The sequence below is a fragment of the Loxodonta africana genome, chromosome 1, assembly GCF_030014295.1.
Source record: "Loxodonta africana isolate mLoxAfr1 chromosome 1, mLoxAfr1.hap2, whole genome shotgun sequence".
Classification (NCBI taxonomy): domain Eukaryota; kingdom Metazoa; phylum Chordata; class Mammalia; order Proboscidea; family Elephantidae; genus Loxodonta; species Loxodonta africana.
Genome location: NC_087342.1, coordinates 79,320,558 through 79,331,261, shown reverse-complemented (window position 1 = coordinate 79,331,261; position 10,704 = coordinate 79,320,558). Strand labels below are relative to the sequence as shown.

Sequence of the window (10,704 nt, the reverse complement as noted above, 5' to 3'; positions counted from 1 at the left end):
CGGAAGCCGACTGCCACATCGTTCTGCACCAGAGTAATTGCTGGTTTCAAACCACCACCCTTTGCGTGAGCAATCGATCAGTTTAACCACTGTGCAATTAAAACAAAAACAAAACCCTTTGCTGTGGAGTTGATTCCGACTCACAGAGACCCTATAGGACAGAGTAGAACTGCCCCATAGTTTCCAAGGAGTGCCTGGTGGATTCGAACTGCTGACATTTTGGTTAGCAGCTGGAGCACTCAACCACTACTCACTAAAAATGTCAAAAACAAAAAGATGTCAAAGTCATGTTTATTTCAGTATAAACGTTTTAAAACCATAAAAAATTGCCCCTTGGGCACAAATGGTGTTCTTAGATATAAAGAATAGACAGGAATGACAATAGTCTGACTTTCTTTATCACTCCAGAAACACTACCTGGCTGCTCTTATCGCGGAGCTGCTAAGCTCTCGGTTAATAGCCGACTGCTTTAACCACTGCGCCATCAGCGCTCTGACCTCTTCAGTTAGCAGCCCCGAAGCAGTTGTCCCAAGTCAAACTCGCGAAATCTTAGATTCAATTTGAAATAGAATTGGCAGCGGTGGGATTCGAACCCACGCCCACCGCAGAGACTGGATCCTAAATCCAGCGCCTTAGACCGCTCGGCCACGCTACCAAGCATGTTGATAATCTTTGGAACTATTATTTGTAAAGAAAGAAGAATGTTTTCCCACACTATTCCTAAAGCAGGTCTCCATGCTAGTTGTCCAAGACACTGATAAATAACAACTAAAATTTATTAGGAATTTATTATGCGCCATGCACTTTCCTTACATTTACTGTCATTCAACCCTCCTAATTGCCTCAGGAGATAGGTACTTTTACTATGATCTCCATTTGCCTGATGGAGAATATGAGGCACAGCGGTAAGTAACTTGCTGGACGTCACTCAGCAGAAAGTGATGCTTAAAGCGGAGCGGAAAACTTCACTGTGTTGTATAATTTATTTATTCCGGGGTAAAGTCCTGAAATATCTTTGATCAAGGTTATTGTGACAAACTCAGAGCAACAGCAAACTTATATATGACATAGCATTAATTCTTTTTGGGGCATGGAGGTGTATAAGATGTAAAGACCTAATGCTTCAGAAATTTCGCTGAGAGCCTTCGAACCAAGAGCCTTGCTGAGGTTGTTCACCTAAGTTCCTTCGTGGTGATGTAGGCAAAGCGTCAGTCTCATAATCTGAAGGTCCTGATGTTCGAGCCTTAGGAAGAGCACCTGGGTTTTCCATCTCTTCTACTTCGTGGGATATGGTTATAAACGGACCTGGACAAACTGCAATTTTTTTCTTTTTTAACCCTCTGCCAAGGAGTCCTTCAAGAGCTTTACCTGTCTCCTTTGGTAACAAGACAGCTTTTCAGTAGGCTAACTATAGCACAACCTAATACCAAACTCTGGATTAGTTACCTATTACTACTGTACCAAATTACCACAGATTTAATGGCTTAAAACACACACACAAATTTATTATCTTACAGTTCTGGAGGTCAGAAGTGCGAAATGGGCTCTCTTCAGGTCGGATTAAGGCATGTGAGGTAATTAAACATTGACAATCCCTGGTGTCCCTTCCTTCTACTTACTCAGGCATTCCCACGGGGCATGTGAGTTATCTGTATACCTGTATACACGTGTGTGTGTGTCTTAGCTACCCATGTATTTTTAAATACGACTATAACATAAATGAACACAAAAGTGGCCTATGCCGTTTTAGCAGAATGAGATGAACAGCATTATGAAAATTTTAGTGGATGCGGGGTACTAAAATTTTTACTATATAACTAATCTTCTACAAAAAGAATATACTCTGTATACTACAACAAAGAAAATGAGTCAGCGAGCTTAGTTGTTTCAACACTCAGTGTAAAATTCTATTGATCTTCTACAACGAAGTATTGACTTTTACCATTTTTGCTTTAAACGGCTCATCGATTTTGATGCTTGTTTCATAGAAAATGCTATAATTATAAATGAACCAATGAAAAGATGTCTTAAAAGAAAATTGAACGATCAGAAAAAACAAATATTAAGACAAATTACTTTTATTTCTAGGTAGATCTTTCATCTCTAACATGTTATAATTAAAAACATTTCTATTTTTTGCTCTTACAAATTCTTCAATGATTTAATCACAGTTAAGCTGCAGAATAATACCTACTTCCGTGCATAGTAAAGATAATGGGTGGAGTCTTTCTTGAATCATTGCTGTACGCTCAGGGTTTTTTCATTTCTTTAGGTTCAAAAATCAGCGGTCTGTTGTGCAGTTTGTTACCATTAAAGTTAGGAATACGTGTAAAGCAATTTCAACATTGGGAAATACGCATTGTATTTTATCTTCTATTATGGAATCCTACATGCTTGCATGAGTAAAATTTGTCTTTCCTGAACCTGTAAACTTAGTTCTCATGTAAGAATGAAATTGTGGCACTTCTTCATAAAAGTTTGTATTTAAGCCATGGGGGTGAGCCTGCACTAATTTCTTGGATGCCTTCGTGCAGTCTTTATCAGATATATCCTCACTGTTTAAGAAGGAAAATCTATTTGAAAGAACTTCATATACATTCTTCCTCTTTTCATGCAAGATTCAAGTGAGTCAATGATGGCATATTTTGTGGTTAGGAGAAATTGACCTCTGGCTCTCAATGATACTTCTGAGGTGCTTCTATGATTTTGTTTCTTTCTAGTGCATCTGTGATGGAGAACTGCTTGATAATCAGTATTTGGCAGTATTTATATTCTTGTGTTTTCAAAACTTTCTCTTAAATTATGTAAATACCCTATTAATGATTGGTAGAGATCTGTGCATGCCTTTAAATTTACTTCTCAGTCTTGGAGACCTTGACTCTTCTGATGAAAATGCTGCAATATGTTATTCCACATAACCAACATGGGTACATACTCTAGGGTTTGCATTTTGTTGGCGGTGTCTTCAGTTTCTCTTTCGGCATCTCCTTTTTGTGTCTGGTCTTCAGCAATACTTCTAAGGCATCTAGAATCTCACTGTACTATTCCGGGATTGCATTCATTGCTACAGCATGCACTTCCCAACGTGTTTTAGAAAGACAATTTAATACTCAGTCACTGACTAAATATGTTTTAAGAAATGCCAGTTGGTTAGCAGAGGTAGCAAAAAATGTGGAGAGTAACTGAACAGTACAAAAAACCCAACTGCTTCCAGACAACAATCTGTTGCAGCTGCATTCTTCAAGATGAAGTGAATATGCAATAATACATGGTATGAAAATGGTATATTCATTACCTTCTAATATTTTCTGTTGTATGCCTTTATCATTGGCAGCATTGTCATAGGACTGGCCTCTGCACTTAGAAACATCAGTTTTGCACACTTCACATAAATAGTAAAGTACTTGATTTGTAATTTCTTCACCCGTATGACTTTTTAAGCTAGTAGATGTGATAAATTGCTTAACAGGTTTTCCATCTATGGAGATAAGTATCTTAAAATAATACTTAGCTGATCTGTATGAGCAAGATCAGGAGTGGAATCTACAGACAAACTCAAATATCGAGCTATACTTACATCACTGAAAATAATTGATCAAACTTTATCATTTATTAAGTTTATTAATTATCACATGTTGTTTTAGACATATATGATGGCTTGCCCTCTCTAGTGTTCTCATATTTTGAGATGTGACCTGCTAAAAATGGATCAAACTGACAAACAAGCTCAAGTAGACCTTAAAAATTTGTGCTTTGTGGGCCCCCAAACACTTTATTTCTTTCTCAAATAGACAGTCCACCTTCAGTGATGGTTTTAATGAAAGCACAAACGCATTGCAAAACGGCTTTCCAGTACTGACGTTCTTCATTAATTTGTGTTACCAGTTTATGAGTTAAGTGAAAACAGTGTCTTCAGTTTAAATATGACACCATAGAATCCCTGTTTTCACATTTATCAAACATGTTCAAGTTGCTAAATCTATCCGTAGCAAATTGAGAATTAAATGATTTAGGACAGAATAGTTTGCAAACAACTGAGAGAGATTCCTTCTTACAATTGTCACCATTAGCTTTGCACCCTAGAAGTATATTCTGGCTACAGAACCTTCTTTGTTTACCATCCAGATCATTTTGACAATGAATTTTCAAATGGCCCACTGTGATGTTGACAATCACTTGGCCCTCTTTTGATCCAGTAATTACATCATTAGAAGAAAAATTATTTTGCAAAGCAGGATCTGTATTTCTCTTATTTATGGGATCTGCAGATATGACAATTTTAGATTCTAAAATAGTTCCACTTTCTACACCACTATTAATTTTTTCTTTTAACTACAGCAAGGAATCGATGCAGAATTTAGAACAAATTCTATTATATTCATAATGCTATTAGTAATTTCAGCACTGGAGGTACCAGTAGAATGATTTGCACCCATTAAAACCTAATGTTCAAAGGACAAAGTCTCTTCTGATTCATTATGTTTTAAAAAGGAAGTTGATTTTGGAATTGTCTTTAGGAATTCACAAATCTTTTTCTTTTTATCTTCTGTGAGCTTTCATTTTTGCACTCCATTTACTTTGAATTTAATTTTTTAACTTGCTTGTACCATAGCAAATAAATTTGAATAATTGAAAATAAATAAAATTGATAAAAGAAGTAAAATTTATAAAATAAAATTTACATTAAAATTTGAATGTTCGCACTAAAATTAATATTTGAAAATCAATAAAAATTTAATTTACAATGTGTAATTTTGTTCTTCAGGTCTGAGATAGTCAAAAGAAATAGTACTTCCAAGGCAGTCAAAATTAATTTCATTCATTTGTGTACAATGTTTGTTGGTGGGCTCTTTGCATATCTCCACAAGTGTTTTTGTCTTGAAATAATACCTAAAAACTTGCCCACTGACTTTTTGTACTTTGATGTTGCATCTTCACAGTTCATTGTACTACTGTTGATACCTGAACAGGGATAAGAATGATGGCAAAGAGGATGATACAAATACAAGGGTACGCTCAATCTGAAGATGCATTTTGGCTCGCTTTGTGCAGGATCAGATATATCATGAGTCACATGACTATAGTGCTGCTGGCATGTTCTCACATGATCTACAAGAGAGAACTAAATGTGACGCTATACCTGATCTGTCTGAAATGAAAAGGAAAATATAATTGTTATTGTATGTAAAATTTATAAAATAAAATCAGTATCATTTAACACCCTGTCAGTTCCCTTCCAGCATGCTGCTTGCTTTTCCTTGTGTCTTGTCTGCTTGGCATCTATGGGTCCCTGTTTTGTTTTGTTGATGCCCTAAGCACATGTTTACCATGCTTATTGGGTAATCTGTCCCCGGTCCTATAGGTCTAAACTGAAGATGTTGGCAGAGTTGCTTTCTTTCTGGAGACACTGGTGGAGAATTCATTCCTTGACTTTTCTGGCTTCCAGAGGCCACCCACATTCTTGGCTCATGGCTGCATCATTCTGACCTCTGCTTCAGTTGTCTCATGTCCTTTTCTGACTCTGGCCCTCCTGTCTTCCTCTTAAAAGGACCTCGTGATTATATCGTGTCCGCCCAGAAAATCCAGATTCATTTTTCCATGGCAACATCCTTAACTTAATCAAATCTGCAAAGTCCCTTTTGCCACGTAAGGTAACATACACACAGCTTTTGGATATTACTACATGGATGTCTTTGCTGGCGCATTATTACACCTACCAGAGGCTGCCCTCTGATCTCCAAATATTCACATCTGACCCACATGCAAAAACATTCATTTCATCCCAATACCTCCCCAAATCTCAATCCCATTACAGCATCAACTCAAAGTCCAAAATGTCATCAAAATCTCTTCAGCTGAAAAGTCCCCAATCTTTTCATTTACATTGTCTAAATTAGGTCTGGATGAAGCTCTGGGTATAATCCATCCTGAGATAAAATTCCCCTGTATCTGTGAATCTGGAAAATTCAAGAAGGAACTTATCTGCTCCCCAAAATACAATGGCAGAACAGGTATAAGGTAATAGTTACAGATATTCCAATTAAAAAAAAGGGATGAAATTGAAAGAAAAAAAGACAGTCACTGGTCCCAAGTAATGTCTAAATCTAGCCAGGCAAACATTAGCTTTCAAGGCCTGGAATGAATGCTCTGTGTTTTCATGGCTCTGCCATCGGAGTTGTCTTTCCATTTTTATGAAATAGAAAGCATGTGTTTGCAGCTGAACAGTTTCATCAGACCCTTTCATGCCTGAGAAATATTAGGAGTGTGAGATAGTTATTGAGGGGTATGTGATTTACTGAGGGGGTTGTCTTTAGGATGGGAAAGGGAAAGTAGCCAAGCATTAATATGTCCTTGGGTGAAGTCTAGATTTGGCCTGACCCATGTAGCTATGAGTCGGAATCAACTGTAGGGCAATGGGTTTGTTTGTTTTTATGTGACAGGGGAACTGGCGTATAAATCCCATGACAGAATTGTCCTTGAGTCAAGGGGTTTGGACTTTTGCACCTTCCATCCCCTCCAGTCAGTCACTGAGTGTTGCTGGGAATGGAATGGTGGCATAATCTCCAAACCAAGGCAATTCACTGGAGAAGGTCATAGGGATAAACCATTGCGGGGTTGGGTGCAATGGCTATAAAAAGAAAGTGGGAAAATTAAAGAAGTTGGTAGGAGTACTAAGATCATGTACTACTGAAAAACAATTTGATGAGTGGAAGATACTCTAGGTTTGTAATTTTATATCTGAAGTGTGAATGTCCCATATGTCATCTCTTAATTTAAACCGAGGCTAGAATCATATAGAGCGAAATACAGTTTAATGAATAATATATATATATATACACACCATGGAACCAACATCCAGACAAAGATAAACAAATTTTCACCTCCCAGGAGCTCCCTTGTACCTCATCCCAATCAATTCTAATTTTCTGACCTCTACTAGCATAAATTAGCTTTTCCTGTGCTTTGAAAAATAAGAAATTCATATAGCACATGTTCATTTTAGTATGGGTTCTTTCACTTAATATGTTTTTATTAGATGCACCCATACTGTTTCTAGTAGCAGTATTTCTTTCTTATTGCTCTGTCATATTCCATTATATGAATACTGGAATCAGACCTTTTTCATTCATTTTACTGTTGCTATACATTTCAAATGGATAATGCTGCTATGAACATTCTTGTACATGTTTTTCAAGAGCAATAGCATGCATTTTCCTAGGGTCTAACTGCAGCTGTGGACTTGCTGGGTTGTAGGTTGTATGTATATTTTCTTTGAGGCAACATTTGCAAATAGTGTACCAAAGTGGATGTACCAGTTGACAGTCTCATCAGCAATCTATTAAAGTTTTGGTTCAGTATTGTCAGAGACACTTGGTGAAAGGTAGTATTATTTCATTGTGTTTAATAATTGTGTTTATGCATTTTTTTAGCGAAGTATATGTTTAGTCTTTGCTATTTCTCATTTATTTTCGGTCTTTTTTTCTTAGTGTTTCATAGGAGTTCTTCAAATAGTCTAGATAAGGGTCCTTTGTCAAATATAAGTATTGAAATCTTCTAGACTGTGGTTAATTCCCTATTCTTAAGGAGAAGGTGGCTTGAAAAACTTTGTAAGATGAGAAAAAAAAAGAAAAAATGGATAGGGAGAGAAGTGGAAAAAACAAGAGAAAGTTCCATTACATCTTTCCTGGTGGTTGCAGGAAAAAATGGGCAGGGCAATTTACCAGGGCAGGAACCTTGGAGTGGAATCATGGGGTGGAATGCCTAGGAAGAGAAGGTGTTTTGGGTCTGCAATTTCTTTACTTATTTCCTGGTGTAGTTTAGAGGTTTAAAAATAGTGAAATTTGAAACATTGGATTTTCTCTCTGATCATCTATTGAATTTACCAAAACCCCTTAGAAATATGGCTAATATTTCAAGGAGGATTTTCATGAAGTTTCTGTCGTGAGAGAGTTGTGGCTTAAGAGGAGAGTATCCTTTCCTTGAGACGGCTTGAAACCGTGCACACTCATCTGCTTTTTACAATTCCCAACAGCGCTGCACTTTTCTCCTTTTTCAAGTATGTTTTGCGTACTCATACTTATTAAACACATTACCCGATGGATTGCCTTGAGATGTTTCCCCGTTTCTACTCCCTGTTTCTCCTTACCACCCAGGGCGCCCGTGCCAGCACAAGCAAGACAAAAGGAGGGAAATAGAGACTCAGAGTTGGCTTGCTCACGTTTTTCTCATTTCGAAGCCAGAAGCCCGCCACGCCATTAACTGGCTCACTAATCCTCTGTTCCCTTTCCCAGTGTCATGAAAGACTAATACAGAAAAAGGACTGAAAAAAGAGAAGAAGAACAGGCTCGATCATTTCGTTTGAAATTCCCTTAGTTTTCCGAGCAGTGGTTGGAGCGTGAAAGAGCCAGAGGTTAACAAGCAGAAAGCATCGCCCCGTTTTACGTATTCCTCCCCTTTGTCATCTTGTTACCAACCTATCTACGGTCTCCGAAAATTGAATCCCATTTTCATACTTATAATTGAGTCAGCGTGAGTGCATAATGTAGAACAAATTAAGAGTAAATGTTTGAAAACACAGTAGCCATGATCATGTTTTATACCAAAGATTAAAAGAGAACTTTCGTAGTGGCCGAAATAGCTCAGTTGGGAGAGCGTTAGACTGAAGATCTAAAGGTCCCTGGTTCGACTCCGGTTTGCAGCAACTTACTTCGGTGTTGCATAACTGCATTCTTAAAAAACATTGCATTCCAAGGTTTTGGAGTCGAATAGAACTGTACAGCACAAGTATCCGACACAGAACTATAGAAAAAAAGGAAACTATATCAGTCTACAAGCATTCCTGGTGCAGTCGTTAACGCTGGGCTACTAACAAAACGTAGGTGGTCGCTCAGGAAGAGGAAGACATGGCGTTCAGCTTCGGTAAAGATTTACAGCCCTTGGAAACTTACAGGGCGTTTCTACCCTGTCCTACAGGGTCGCTATGAGTCGGAATCTACTGGACCGCAATGGGTTTGATTGGGTTTGGTTTTGAGGTCTTCCATAAAGCGCTAACCGACATTTTGCATGTTTTATTTAAAATTTCAAAAATAAGGAACTAAAATTCAATGAAGAAAGCTAGGAACTGATGCAGCAAGGAATGCAATATACTACATGCTGTTACGCTTAAGATTTTCATTTCTGTCCTGATATTACGTATTATGTGTATGATATGAGGATGCTAAGGGGAAAGGAATGTTTTTAATCACAAGAAATGTTTAAAAATCCTGTAGAAAAAGAATCACTACACTATATGAGGAAGGTCCCCGGGTGGCGCACTCTGCGCCGGGTAGTCTAACGGTAACTGAAAGGTTGGCGATTGGAACTTACCCAGTGGCACCGTGGACGAAAAGGTCTGGAAATCTGCTTCCTTAAAAATTGTTGTTGGTTGCTATCCAGGCGATTCTGACTCATGTTGACTCCACGTAATCTTAAATGAAGCAGAAGGCCGTGATTTTTCTTCCGGTAAAACCACCAATCTTTAGGTTAGCCCAGACTCAAGCCGGTTACCGTCGAGTCGATTCCGACTCACAGGGACCCTATAGGGCAGAGTAGAACTGCCCCATAGAGTTTCCAAGGAGCGCCTGGCGGGTTTGAACTGCGGATCCTTTCTGGTGAGTTCGAACTGCGGATCCTTTCTGGCGGGTTCGAACTGCGGATCCTTTGGTTAGCACTTAACCACTACGCCACCAGCGAGCCCATAGGAGAGTAGAATTGACCCATCGAGTTTCCAATAGAGCCTGGTGGATTCGAACTACTAATCTTAACCACTAAGCCCCCAGGGTTAGCATTCAAGTGCAATTGTGCCCCTGGTCATCCGCAAAGATTAAACCAAAACCCCAAAACCACTGTGGTGGAGTAGATTACGACTCACAGCTGTAATCTTTTCCGGAGCCGACCGACCGCCTTCTTTCTCCCGCATAGGCGCTGGTGAGTTCAACAGCCAACCTTTTGGTTAGCAGTCCAGCCCCTAATCACAGGGCACACCTTACATATTACAGCCAAAGAAAACTTATGGAGCAGTTCAACTCTGCAACACATGGGGTCTCCATCCATGAGTTGGATCTATTTGATGGCAATGGAGGAATACCCATCCAGCATCAACAGGGAATATTTTACCTTCCCCCATTCCAATTTTGTGTTTTCCTTATGTCTCCCACAGTGAGAGCCCTGGTTTCCAACAACCTCAATATGTGTACTCATTTCCTCAATCCTAAAATTTACACGAAATAATATCAGAATTGCTACACCTATAGCATTATTTAAATTAAAAAAACTACTGCATAGAGTTTAACATTTACTTGCCATTCTTGTTTACAATGAGGACAAAGCACTAAGGAAAACTTTTACTTGAATCTGTTCTCTCTTTTTTCTCCTATGTGGATATGTTATGCTTTTGAAATACGTTAGATTTATTTGTTCCTATTTGTATTTAATTTTAGAGTATTTTCACAAACACTTGAGTTAGTTTTATGTACTTATTTGCCTCCCTAAAACATTAGTATGTTTCCAAGAGTCAAAAGAATACAGAAAGTTATATTCAGACAAGTCCAAGAGAATGTTTATCCTGTAATTCACCCAGGTGATGGAATGGAAGCAGGCTCCGGGCAATCTGGTGGAAGACCATCAACCAGGAGCAATATCTTTCTTCTTAGCACTAAGGTATCC

General features: G+C 38.4%; 2 non-coding genes across 2 annotated transcripts; one reads left to right on the top strand and one right to left on the bottom strand.

The window, feature by feature from the left end:
- Positions 1-572: 572 nt before the first annotated feature.
- Positions 573-655, bottom strand: TRNAL-UAG (transfer RNA leucine (anticodon UAG)). Its single transcript has one exon. It is a non-coding gene; the product is annotated as a tRNA-Leu (tRNA).
- Positions 656-8,628: 7,973 nt separating this feature from the next.
- TRNAF-GAA (transfer RNA phenylalanine (anticodon GAA)) lies at positions 8,629-8,701 on the top strand. Its single transcript has one exon. It is a non-coding gene; the product is annotated as a tRNA-Phe (tRNA).
- The last annotated feature ends 2,003 nt before the right edge of the window (positions 8,702-10,704 follow it).